Below are 10,887 nucleotides of genomic sequence, written 5' to 3'. Positions count from 1 at the left end.
TATATATAATTTTGTTGTTGTTTTCTTTCAGTTGTGTCCTATTCTTAGAGACTGCCTGGACAAATCCCTATAGCAGTGATGGCGAATCTTTTCAGCACCATTTGCCCAAACTGGAATGTGCGTGTGTGTGTGTGTGTGTGCACGCGCGCATGCCAGAGCCCCAAAGACCAGCTGGCGTGCATGCCTGTTTTTTGGCTGTTTGTGGTTGCTTTTCGTGCCATTTTTCAGGTCAAAAACAGTCTGGGAAATGGTCCGAAAAACAGTCTGTATCTTGGCCAGTTTTGGGGTTACTTTCAGACCATTTTCCGGTGCCTACGAAGACCAGCTGGCCAGCGCGCATATGTGCGTCAGACACCAGAAGCGCAGCTGGCGACAGCATGTGTGACCACGGAGGGCTCTGCGTGCCACCTCTGGCACCCGTGCTATAGGTTCGCCATCAGGACCATATAGTTTTCATCACAAGGTTTTTCAAAAGTGGCCTTCCATTGCCTCCTTCTTATGGCTGAGCAAAAGTGGGTGGCTCAAAGTCACCCTGGCTTTGTGCCCAAGATGGGACTAGAATTCCCGGCCTCCCACTTTCTAAGCCTGATATCTTAACCACAACACCAAACTGGCCTTTCACGTCCTATAATACGCAGTGTTTGAATCTGAATCTGTGCGGAAAATTGGCACATTTGCAGTACGTGTGCATCAAATTACCATTGTTGATTCCTGTTAGTGAAGCACTTTGAATGACGAAAGAATCCAACTTCTGAAGGGTAAGCTTAGTGGATGAATATCGTATTGTCTCTAGTGCAGTTAAAGAAACACGTGGCCTTAACAATGGAGGGATGCTTCTGAATCACGACTATTTCTCTGAAAATAGTGTGTTTATACCCTTGCCTCTGCAGCTGAATGTGCAAAGGAGAAAGGGGGTGGCCCATTAGGAAAACAGAAGGAGAGGGAGGGGGTGGGTGGGATGGAAGAGGTTAGGGTTTCTGGATTTTATTAATACTCAGTCCTGCCCCAGCTCACTCATTTCAAGATGTACACTTCGAAAAACTATTGATGCATCAGAAATCTTCAATGGGGCCTTGGCATCGGGAAGAAAGCTGGCTTTCTCCTACCCCTCCTGGCCAGCAACCCAGGCATCCTGGCACTCTGCTGTGTTTCTCTTACTGGCTTGGGTGGTGGTGTTTATGAGCTAATCATGTGCAGTCAGGGCTTTAAGCTGTTCCTGGCAGGTCTGAAGTTGCCGGTAAAGGCACCGGTTTCCTAGCCGTGATTGGGGGGGGGGGAGTGAGTGCGTGATGGAATGCTAAACAGCTAATAGCCACATGGAGAAGCAGCCACAATCCTTGGGGCTTTGGAAAAAAGCCTGGCAGACAATGTGTGTGTGTGTGTGTGTGTGTGCGCGCACACACAAGGGGAGGGGTAGAAAGCATAAAGCCGAGAACTCAAAAACAGGCAGAATTTTCCTACCCATACCTATTTGAAGACTGAATCTGGATTGATTCCCATCCCAAAGCTCCTGGGATGTTGGAAGATGTAATACCAGGTCACAAAAGGATGCGCAGAATTCTTTGCTCGTGCGCTCACAGCTCCCCTCGTCTTGGGCAACATCCTACAATACACAGTCATCGGGAGGCCCTCAAACTGGTGGGTGGCTCCTAAACCAAATTTCATGCCTCTTAAGAGGGTAACACTTTGGGGCACTCTTCCGATCAGGCGGATGTTACCTAAGCCTATGTCAACAGATGACTTTATCTAGAGGCCTCATGAAGGGGTGTTTGTGTGTGTGCGAGAGAGAAAGAGAGAGACAAAGCCTGAGGCAACCCATAGAGCAGGAGTCCCCCAACCCTCGAGTAACAGCCTACTACGGTCTGCGACCCATTTGGAATTGTGCCATGTGAGCGGCAAGTGCTCACACGTGAAACTCCATTTGCACAAGCGACAGGCGCACACCCACTGCTGGCACCCTATCAATACAGCTGCAACAATTGTACTCCCTCACACACCCGCCACTCACATAGAACTTTCACATCTACCCTCCCTCCTGCCAGTCCACCAAGCCAGAAAAGTTGGGGACCGCTGCCATAGAGCAAAGGTCAAAGAGTAGATCTATCTATCTATCTATCTATCTATCTATCTATCTATCTATCTATCTATCTATCTATCTATCTATCATCTATCTCTCATTCCCAACCTTCTGAGGTGATTCAGAAGGATGATCATCTTTGATGGCTTTGAAGCAGAGGTGGTATTCAGCCGGTTCTCTCCGGTTTGGGTGAATCGGTAGCAGCGGCTGTGGTCCACCCCCATCCCAACATAAGGTGTAAGCACTGCGCATGTGTAGAAGGCCACTCTTCTCATGCGCGAGCACGCTCACATTTGCAAACCGATAGGGAAGATAAGTGAATACCAGCTCTGCTTTGAAACTGTCAAGAAACCCAAGCAGGAGCGGGATGGATACACCATCTTGGTCCTATTGTAGGTCACTCACAAGACTGATCAATACAAATACAATACAACAGCAGAGTTGGAAGGGACCTTGGAGGTCTTCTAGTCCAACCCCCTGCCTAGGCAGGAAACCCTATACCATTCCAGACAAATGGCTATCCAACATCTTCTTAAAGACTTCCAATGTTGGGACATTCACAACTTCTGGAGGCAAGCTGTTCCACTGATTAATTGTTCTAACTGTCAGGAAGTTTCTCCTCAGTTCTAAGTTGCTTCTCTCCTTGATTAGTTTCCACCCATTGCTTCTTGTTCTGTCCTCAGGTGCCTTGGAGAATAGTTGCCTCAGTACTGACTGTTGCCTCAGTACTGTACCCAGGCTTGAAATCTAGCAGGAAGAGATTTAAATAATCAATTTTCTCCAGAGGTTATAGCCAAGGTGTCAGAAATTGTCCAACGCCACTTCCTCCGGTGTAGGCAGACCCTTCTACCTCAGGGATGAATTCATTACTGCTTAAATCCAGCCACCTGGCAACTCCTACCTGCCTGACTCAACCAAGAAGGTTGATGAACTCCTGGCCAAACTCACAGATCTGAGAACCTTTTAATCACTTCCTCAAAACTAACAGGCTTAAACTCTTCCCGAGCACAATGCCAGATTGTGCCTCAACCAATGTAACAAGACCCCTACAGCTGGAATCCCCATTAAAGCAAATCAGAGTGACGTTATCTATGAACAATCCTCACTGTCTCCCTTCAGCTGAACTTCTGACTCACTTTGCCCTAAAAGAGACTGATTTACCTTAAACGGGGCCACAGGATGGCAATGTATGGACTTAATAGCAGTAGAAGAATAGCAATGTTACGCTGCTCTTATTGCATCAATTTACAACCATTCATTTAGTGACCACATGAAGTTACAAGAGCACTGAAGAAAGTGAATTACAATGGCCTCCGGAGCCCGGAGAGCCCGTTTTTGCCCTCCTGGAGGCTCGAGGAAAGCCTCCGGAGCTTGTGAAAAAGCCCACTCCACCGTGGTGCAGGCAGCTGAGTAGGCCACGCCCACCATGCCCACACCCACCCACCAACCAGGCAGAGAACTGGTTGCTAAAAATTTTGAATTCCATCCCTGGCTCTTTTCCAATGCATCCTCTCTCATGTAACAGCCGTGGCAAGGGGGGCGTTCCATCAGGTTCGCCTGATGCGCCAATTGCGTCCCTTATTGGACCGGGATGCCCTACGCACAGTCACCCATGCGCTAGTGACGTCTCGCCTGGACTACTGCAATGCTCTCTACATGGGGCTTCCCTTGAGATGCACTCGGAGACTGCAGCTGGTCCAGAACGTGGCCGCGCGGGGGATTATGGGGAGGACTAGATACTCCCCTGTAACACCTCTCCTGCGCGAGCTGCACTGGCTTCCTGTAGTCTACCGAGTGCGTTTCAAGGTTTTGATTATGATCTTTAAAGCGCTTCATGGCACAGGACCTAGTTACATGCAGGATCGCATCCTGCCCCATACATCCCTACGACCAATCCGCTCACACAGAGAGGGACTTCTTCAGGTGCCGTCCGCTAAACAGTGTCAGGGGGCGACACCCAGGAGCAGAGCCTTCTCTGTGATGGGCCCAGCCCTGTGGAATGACCTCCCCCGTGACATCAGGACTACTTCCGATCTCCGCTTCTTCCGTGTACAGCTGAAGACCCACCTCTTTCAATTATCTGGCCTGGCTCAACCGTAAATTTTTCTTACTCCTCCTGACAGTTCTTTTAAATTTTTAAATTTCAAACTGTGTTTTTACAATTGGGGTATTTTAATGATGACTTTTAATTGTCCAATGTGATGTAATTTGTTACCTCCTCCGTGCATGTATGCCTTGTATATATGTATGTTTATGTGTTTGTATATATGTTTTATTTTATATGCTCCATTTACGCCGCCCCGAGTCCTGTCTGGAAAGGGAGCGGCTAATAAATTTAAATTTATTTATTTTATTTATTTATTTATTTCATAATAATAATAATAATAACAACAACAACAACAACAACTCCGCCGTTGCCGGTCCCAAGCCCGGATGAGAAAGGAGGAGGGTTGGGGTCAGGTTGGCAACTTGGCCCCATAAAAAAAAAACCCGCCAACCCATATAACATGGTGAAAGAAACAAATAAAAATTCTATACCGCATCGGTCGTTGCGCGGGTTAACAAGGGCCGCGGCGGATGTTGAGGTCCCTGGACATCCGTCGGCAAGTGGGCTACAAGTGGACCAGCCAACAAAACGACAAAAATATAGTGCAGATGAAAACCGTGCCATAATGGCCTGTTATTACAACTCAGAGCCTGGGAAAAGAGGTTATTTAAAGCGAATGTATGAATTATGGAAACAACAACATCCAGATTCAAATGTTAGTGAACAACGACTTGCAGATCAAAGGCAATTTATTACACGGAATAAAGTGTTTAGTGAAGTTGAACTTGAGGAAATTCAAGCAAATTGCAAAGGTTGCAATCATAGACATCGCAATACCAGGTGATAGCAGGGTCGCCGAGAAGGAATATGAAAAAATCGCAAAATACCAGGACTTAAAAATTGAAATTCAACGATTATGGCACAAACCAGCAGTGGTAATTCCAGTGGTAATCGGCACACTGGGTGCTATTCCAAAAGCACTGGAATTACATTTAAAACAGTTAAAAATTGACAAAATCACCATCAGTCAAATGCAAAAGGCCGCACTGCTTGGATCCGCACACATATTACGAAAATACGTTACGACGTCCTAGGCCCCTGGGTGGGGCCCGACTAGTAATCAATGCCAAATCCGGCGAAACAACTGGCCGCTGTGATACAATTCTGTTGATGCAATAATAATAATAATAATAATAATAATAATAATAATAATAATAATAATAATAACAACAACAACAACAACAACAACAACAATAATAATAGAATTCTAGGTATTTTTTCTGGAATCTGATTCCTGACCTGCTCTACTTTGAAGGGCTGGCACTACCTGTTTGTAGCAAGGAATGGATGTGGAGTGATTGAAAGCAATTAAAAACTGATCTGTCCATGATAAGGGACAAATACAGGTAGTGATGTCTTCTTTAGCTACTATTTGCTATTATAACGGTGATGAAAAAAGTAACATTATCACCAATTCTTCCATTTAAGACCTTTGCAGGTCTATGAAACAAAGGAAAGGTATTTGTAAGCACAGTCATGGTTTTACTTGGTGACTGGTTTGCTTAACAACTGGATTTCTGGTCCTAATAGTAGTTACTAAATGAAGGGCTACCTGTAGTATGACCCCTCTTGCTCCAAACCACATCGCTGCTGTCCCAAAGCAAAAACCAGATTCTATTTATGACCTGTGCTTTATCTGTGGTCCTTGATTTGGCCCATATCTATGGTTTCCATGAAAAACCATTTTAGGTCCAGTTCAGTGGTGGGTTCCGGATCCCCCACATGGATGTGCGCACACATGCTTTGTAGCTGCCAGCGATGCTTCACAAGCCTCCGCGACGCTCCAGCCGCTCATCGGAGGGTTGCGCAAGCGCTGTACGTGCCATGCGCGGAAGCGCCGAAGGTTTTAAAGGACAGGTAAGGATCTCGGGCGGGCAGGTGGGCCCTCTAGAGCACCGTGCCGGAACAGTACCCGGTGCTCCAGACAGGTTCCGGTACACCCATACCGGGGCATAGCACCTGCAACCCATCACTGGTCCAGATAGAGATGGCACTTTGACGTTTCCCAGTAGAGGTAATCCTCAATTTAACAACAGTTCATTTAGCGACAGTTCAAAGTTACAGCAGCACTGGGAAAAAACTTATGACCCTTTTTTCACATTTTTGACCTTTGTAGCATTCCTATGGTCATGCGATCAAAATTTAGCTGCTTGGCAATCGACTTGTATTTATGATGGTTGCAGTGTGCCCTGGTTAGGTGGTCATCTTTGGCCAACTGACAACCAAAATTAATGGAGAAGCCAAATTCATTTAACTACTTACTTAACAATTTAACAACTGTAGTAAGAAAGATTGGAACTGGGCAAACTTTATTTAACAACTGTCTTCCTTAGCGTCAGAAATTTCAGGCTTGATTGTGGTCATAAGTCAAGCACTACCCGTGTCACAGATTTGGGAAACCACCCTAGGGAGGCCTAGACCATAACATCATTCCTTGCAGCTCAGCTTCACAATTGAAATCTCAAACCTAATTATCTGTGGAGCAGCACTTCTGAAAGCCACAAGAACTACAAGGCATCTCTAAAACACTATTGGTGACAACAGCCTTTCCCCTGTCCCTGCCCTGGTTTCATGGCTGGTGTCACGTGAAAACCAGGTGGGCATATTTCTGAGAGGGAAATCTCTTTTCACCTGGCATCCAAGTGTCAGTAGCAGAGGTGGTATTCAGCCGGTTCAGACCTGTTTGGGTGAATTGGTAGCGAAAAATTTAACTGGTTCGCTGAACCTGCAGATACTACCTCTGGCTGGCCCTGCCCCTGCTCACCGCTCACCCCGCTCGCTTGCCGCCGCTCACCCGTCTGCCGCTCGCCCTGCCCCGTTGAGTTGGCCACTCAACCACATCAACCCCCCCCCTCCCAAGCCTTGCCCAAAGAACTGGCAGTAAAAGAAATTGAATCCTACCACTGGTCAGTAGTACATGCCAGATCTGACTCTAACTCATGATAAGATATTGGACAAAAAATGTCTTATTACAGGCTCACCTGACATTAAGCATTAAGCAGCCTTAGTCCAGGGGCCCTGAATATCTGATGACCAGGCTACAAGATGGAATTGGTGCAGGATGGCACCTATATCTTCCTCCAGAGCAACCTGCCTATTGTCTCCCACCATAACAGCCCCTGCCCATCACCAGTGAGATGTTATTTTTCACCCCATCGAACCAACTTCTCCAAAGCATCTGAAGGCAGACAAGAAGCAACAGATGGAAACTAATCACGGAGAGAAGCAACTGAGAACTAAGGAGAAATTTCCTGACAGTGAGACCAATTAATCAGTGGAATAGCTTGCTTTCAGACGTTGTTGTCAAGGTTACGACTGACGAACCCAACCTAGCCAGCACTCTGAGATGATCAGATCTCTTTAAGAACTGTTTTATTGAGTATATCATTTCGGCACGCATAAAAGCAAAACCGACCCTTAATTATTTCCCGTGGTTTTTGTATAATTAGAGTAGATATTCCCCTCCCTCCTTGTCACAAGTCCCATTGTCCAATTATTGTATTTTTTGGAGTATAAGACCCACTTCCCACCCACCCCAAAAGTGAGTGGAAATGCCTGTGCGTCTTATATAGCGAAAATTGTGGCGGGGGGGAGGTGGGGTTGGTGCGGTGCCGATCAGCTGTTCTAGAACGGACAGCGGCAGCAAACGAGCTGCAGCAAACAGGCAGCAGTGGCGAATGGGCGGCTGCACCAAATGGGTCAGTTGAATACCGAGTGGATGCTGGGAGGAGGAGGCAGATTTTTTTCCCCCCTGGTTTTCCTCCCCAAACGCTAAGTGCATTTTATAGTCCGGAGCGTCTGAGAGTCCGAAAAATACAGTAGGTGTTCTGGCATCTCCCAGGTAACTCCTTCAAGTCTCTGGCCAGGACCTGTTCAGATGACCTTGGTTCCCACCGGACGATGAGACTCTGACCTGACATTCCAGACCTTTTTCCCCTCCCATACTGTGGGTGAAGCTGAGAAGCTAAAAGATAGCTTCTAATCATGGGTCCGTTTCGAAGTTGACAGTTGCAGATGCTCCAACACTGGAGGTTTTTAAAAAGAGATTGGACAACCATTTGTCTGAAATGGTATAGGGTCGTGATAGCGAACCTATGGCATGCGTGCCACAGGTGGCACACGGAGCCGTTTCTTAGGGCACATGAGGCATTGCCCTGTCAGCTCCAGCTGATTTCGGCCATCATTTCTGGCCATTGTTTGACCCCTGGAGGCTTCCCTGAAGCCTCCGGAGGGCAAAAAACAACCCAACGCGCAAACCGGAAGTTCAGGAGCAGAGGGAGAAAAACGGCCCTACGGGCAACCAGGAAGTCAGAAAATGGGCCATTTCCGGCCTCCAGACAGCCTGCAGGGGGTGGGGGAGGCAGTTTTCACCCTCACCAGGCTCCTAGAAAGCCTTTGGAGCCTGGGGAGGACAAAAAACAGGTCCACCGTGCCATCGCGCACCAAAAGTGGGAGGTGGAGGGCAGGGGGGGTCGCATGCACCTGGGGGGGCTCACATGCGCATGTGTGGGGGGAAGGCACACACACGCACGACCCCCAATGCTCCCCTCGCTTTTGGCATGCGATGGCAAAAAGGTTAGCCAGCAGTGGTATAGGTCCCTTCCAACTCCGTTGTTCTGTTAACTCACTGATTTCTGCCATCTCTCCCCAATATCCAAAATTCTATCCAATATCCAGATTTAGGGCAAGAGCTTTGGGGCAATCCAGCTCACTCAATCTAGTGGAACTTCAGATCCAATAAAAACCAGTACCGCTGCTCCCCTCTTACCATAAAGTGCCACACAAAGTAATTCTGCATCACTTCCCAACAGCTGATCAGGAGCTTTGCTGTTGCGGCTGATGGCAGATGGAACTCCAGATCCAGCCAGTTTGTTCCCTTTCCGGTATTTAGCATGTCAACCGAGCCAATTATGCCAACTCAATAAAGGGCGGTTAAGCAAACCTAACAGCACAGTGAACATTTTAGAGTGTTTCAGCATTTTAGAGCATTTCATGTTTGAAAAAGCCAATAGTTAACACAAGTCTATCAGGAATATGTTCCAACATGTGCCCCTGATTGATCACTACATGTATCGTCTGTGCTTGGAGCTACGGTTCTTTCATCTCTTAAATCAGGACAATGTGGTTACCGTCAACTCTGAATTATAAATGAACTTGGGTACAGTGGGACCTGGTGACTTTACAAGATAAGGTTTACTTTATGTCCATGCGTCAGCGAGTGGTTTCAAGCTACCAATTTGATTTCCTATAATGCTAGAAGGAAGCCGTGGCAAGCACATTTTGGAAAGTGTACAGATAGTCCTCTACTAACAACCATTCTGAAGTGGAATGGCACCGAAACAAGTGACTTATGACCAGTTTTCACAACCAGATCCTCATGTCACATGATCAACATGTGGGCACTTGGCAGTGGTGGGTTCCAGATCCCGTTCCAACTAGTACAGTTAGAACGGGCTCTAGCTGCTCGTCGAAACGTCGCGCAGGCGCTGCAGGCACTGTGCGTGGAAGCGCCGAAGGCTTTAAAGGACAGGTAAGGAGCTCGGATGGGTGGGCCCTCCGGAGCAGCATACCATGATGGTACCGGGTGCTCCAGGCAGGCTCCGGTATGCCTGTACCAGGGCGTACCGCGTGCAACCCACCACTGGCGCTTGGCAACTGGCATGTATTTATGATAGTTGCAAAGACTTGGGGTATGTGATCATCATTTGCAACCTTCCCAGCTGGCTTCTGACAAGCAAACTCAATGGCAGAAGCAAGATTCGCTTAATGACTGGATGATTCACTAACAACTGTGGCAAGAAATTGGGGCAAAACTCACTTAACTTTTGCTTAGCAATGGAAATTTTGACTCTGTTGTGGTCCTAAGTCGAGGACTAATTGTAAATGGTTGACAAGTCAACAGGTTATTTTAAGGTAGGTACTAGCCCTGCTGAAATGTTGGGTTGAATTACGGAGGTGTCCTATAACTCTTACATGCTCCAGTTCTGAGATGAACAAACTATTTTATCTTCTTTTAGGTGTCATCTCTCTTAGATTTCACGTCATTCCAAAGCAGAAGATAATGCTCTAGGATTAGGTACATCTTTATTCCGTGAGTAGTGGCTGGAGTAGCTGTCCTCCAAAATTCCGTTCCCAAATTTGAGGGAAGAATTAAAAGGGGGGAAGTTTAGTTTATGCATGCTGAAATCATTTTTAGGGTTAGCTGTAATAGTTTTCATATACAGTACCACCCAGAAGGCAGTTTGCCTCTTCAGCAAACAAAATTAAAGTAAATCGATGCATAAGTAATAAAAAGAACTTATAGAGGAATAGTGTAGAAGGAAAACAAGCCTTTAGTTCAGTGGTGAAATTCTTTTTTTTTTACTACCGGTTCTGTGGGCGTGGGCTTGGGTGTGGTGTCACTTGGTGGGTGTGGCAGGGGAAGGGTATTGCAAAATCTTCATTCCCACTCCACAAAATCTCCATTCACACCCCACTCCAGGGGGAAGGATATTGCAAAATCCCTATTTCCTCTCCACTTTGGGGCCAGCCAGAGGTGGCATTTGCCAGTTCTCCTAACTACTCAAAATTTCCGCTACTGGTTCTCCACAACCTGCTGGATTTCACCGCTGGTTTAGTTGTAGAGGCAGCTGGTTCTCCAAAATCAATTCTTGATGTATGTGTGTATAGGAGAGTTTTCTCTATCTGTGTTTCTCAACCGGGA

This window comes from Natrix helvetica (assembly GCF_964273705.1).
Source record: "Natrix helvetica genome assembly, chromosome: Z".
Classification (NCBI taxonomy): domain Eukaryota; kingdom Metazoa; phylum Chordata; class Lepidosauria; order Squamata; family Natricidae; genus Natrix; species Natrix helvetica.
This window is presented reverse-complemented; position numbering follows the sequence as displayed.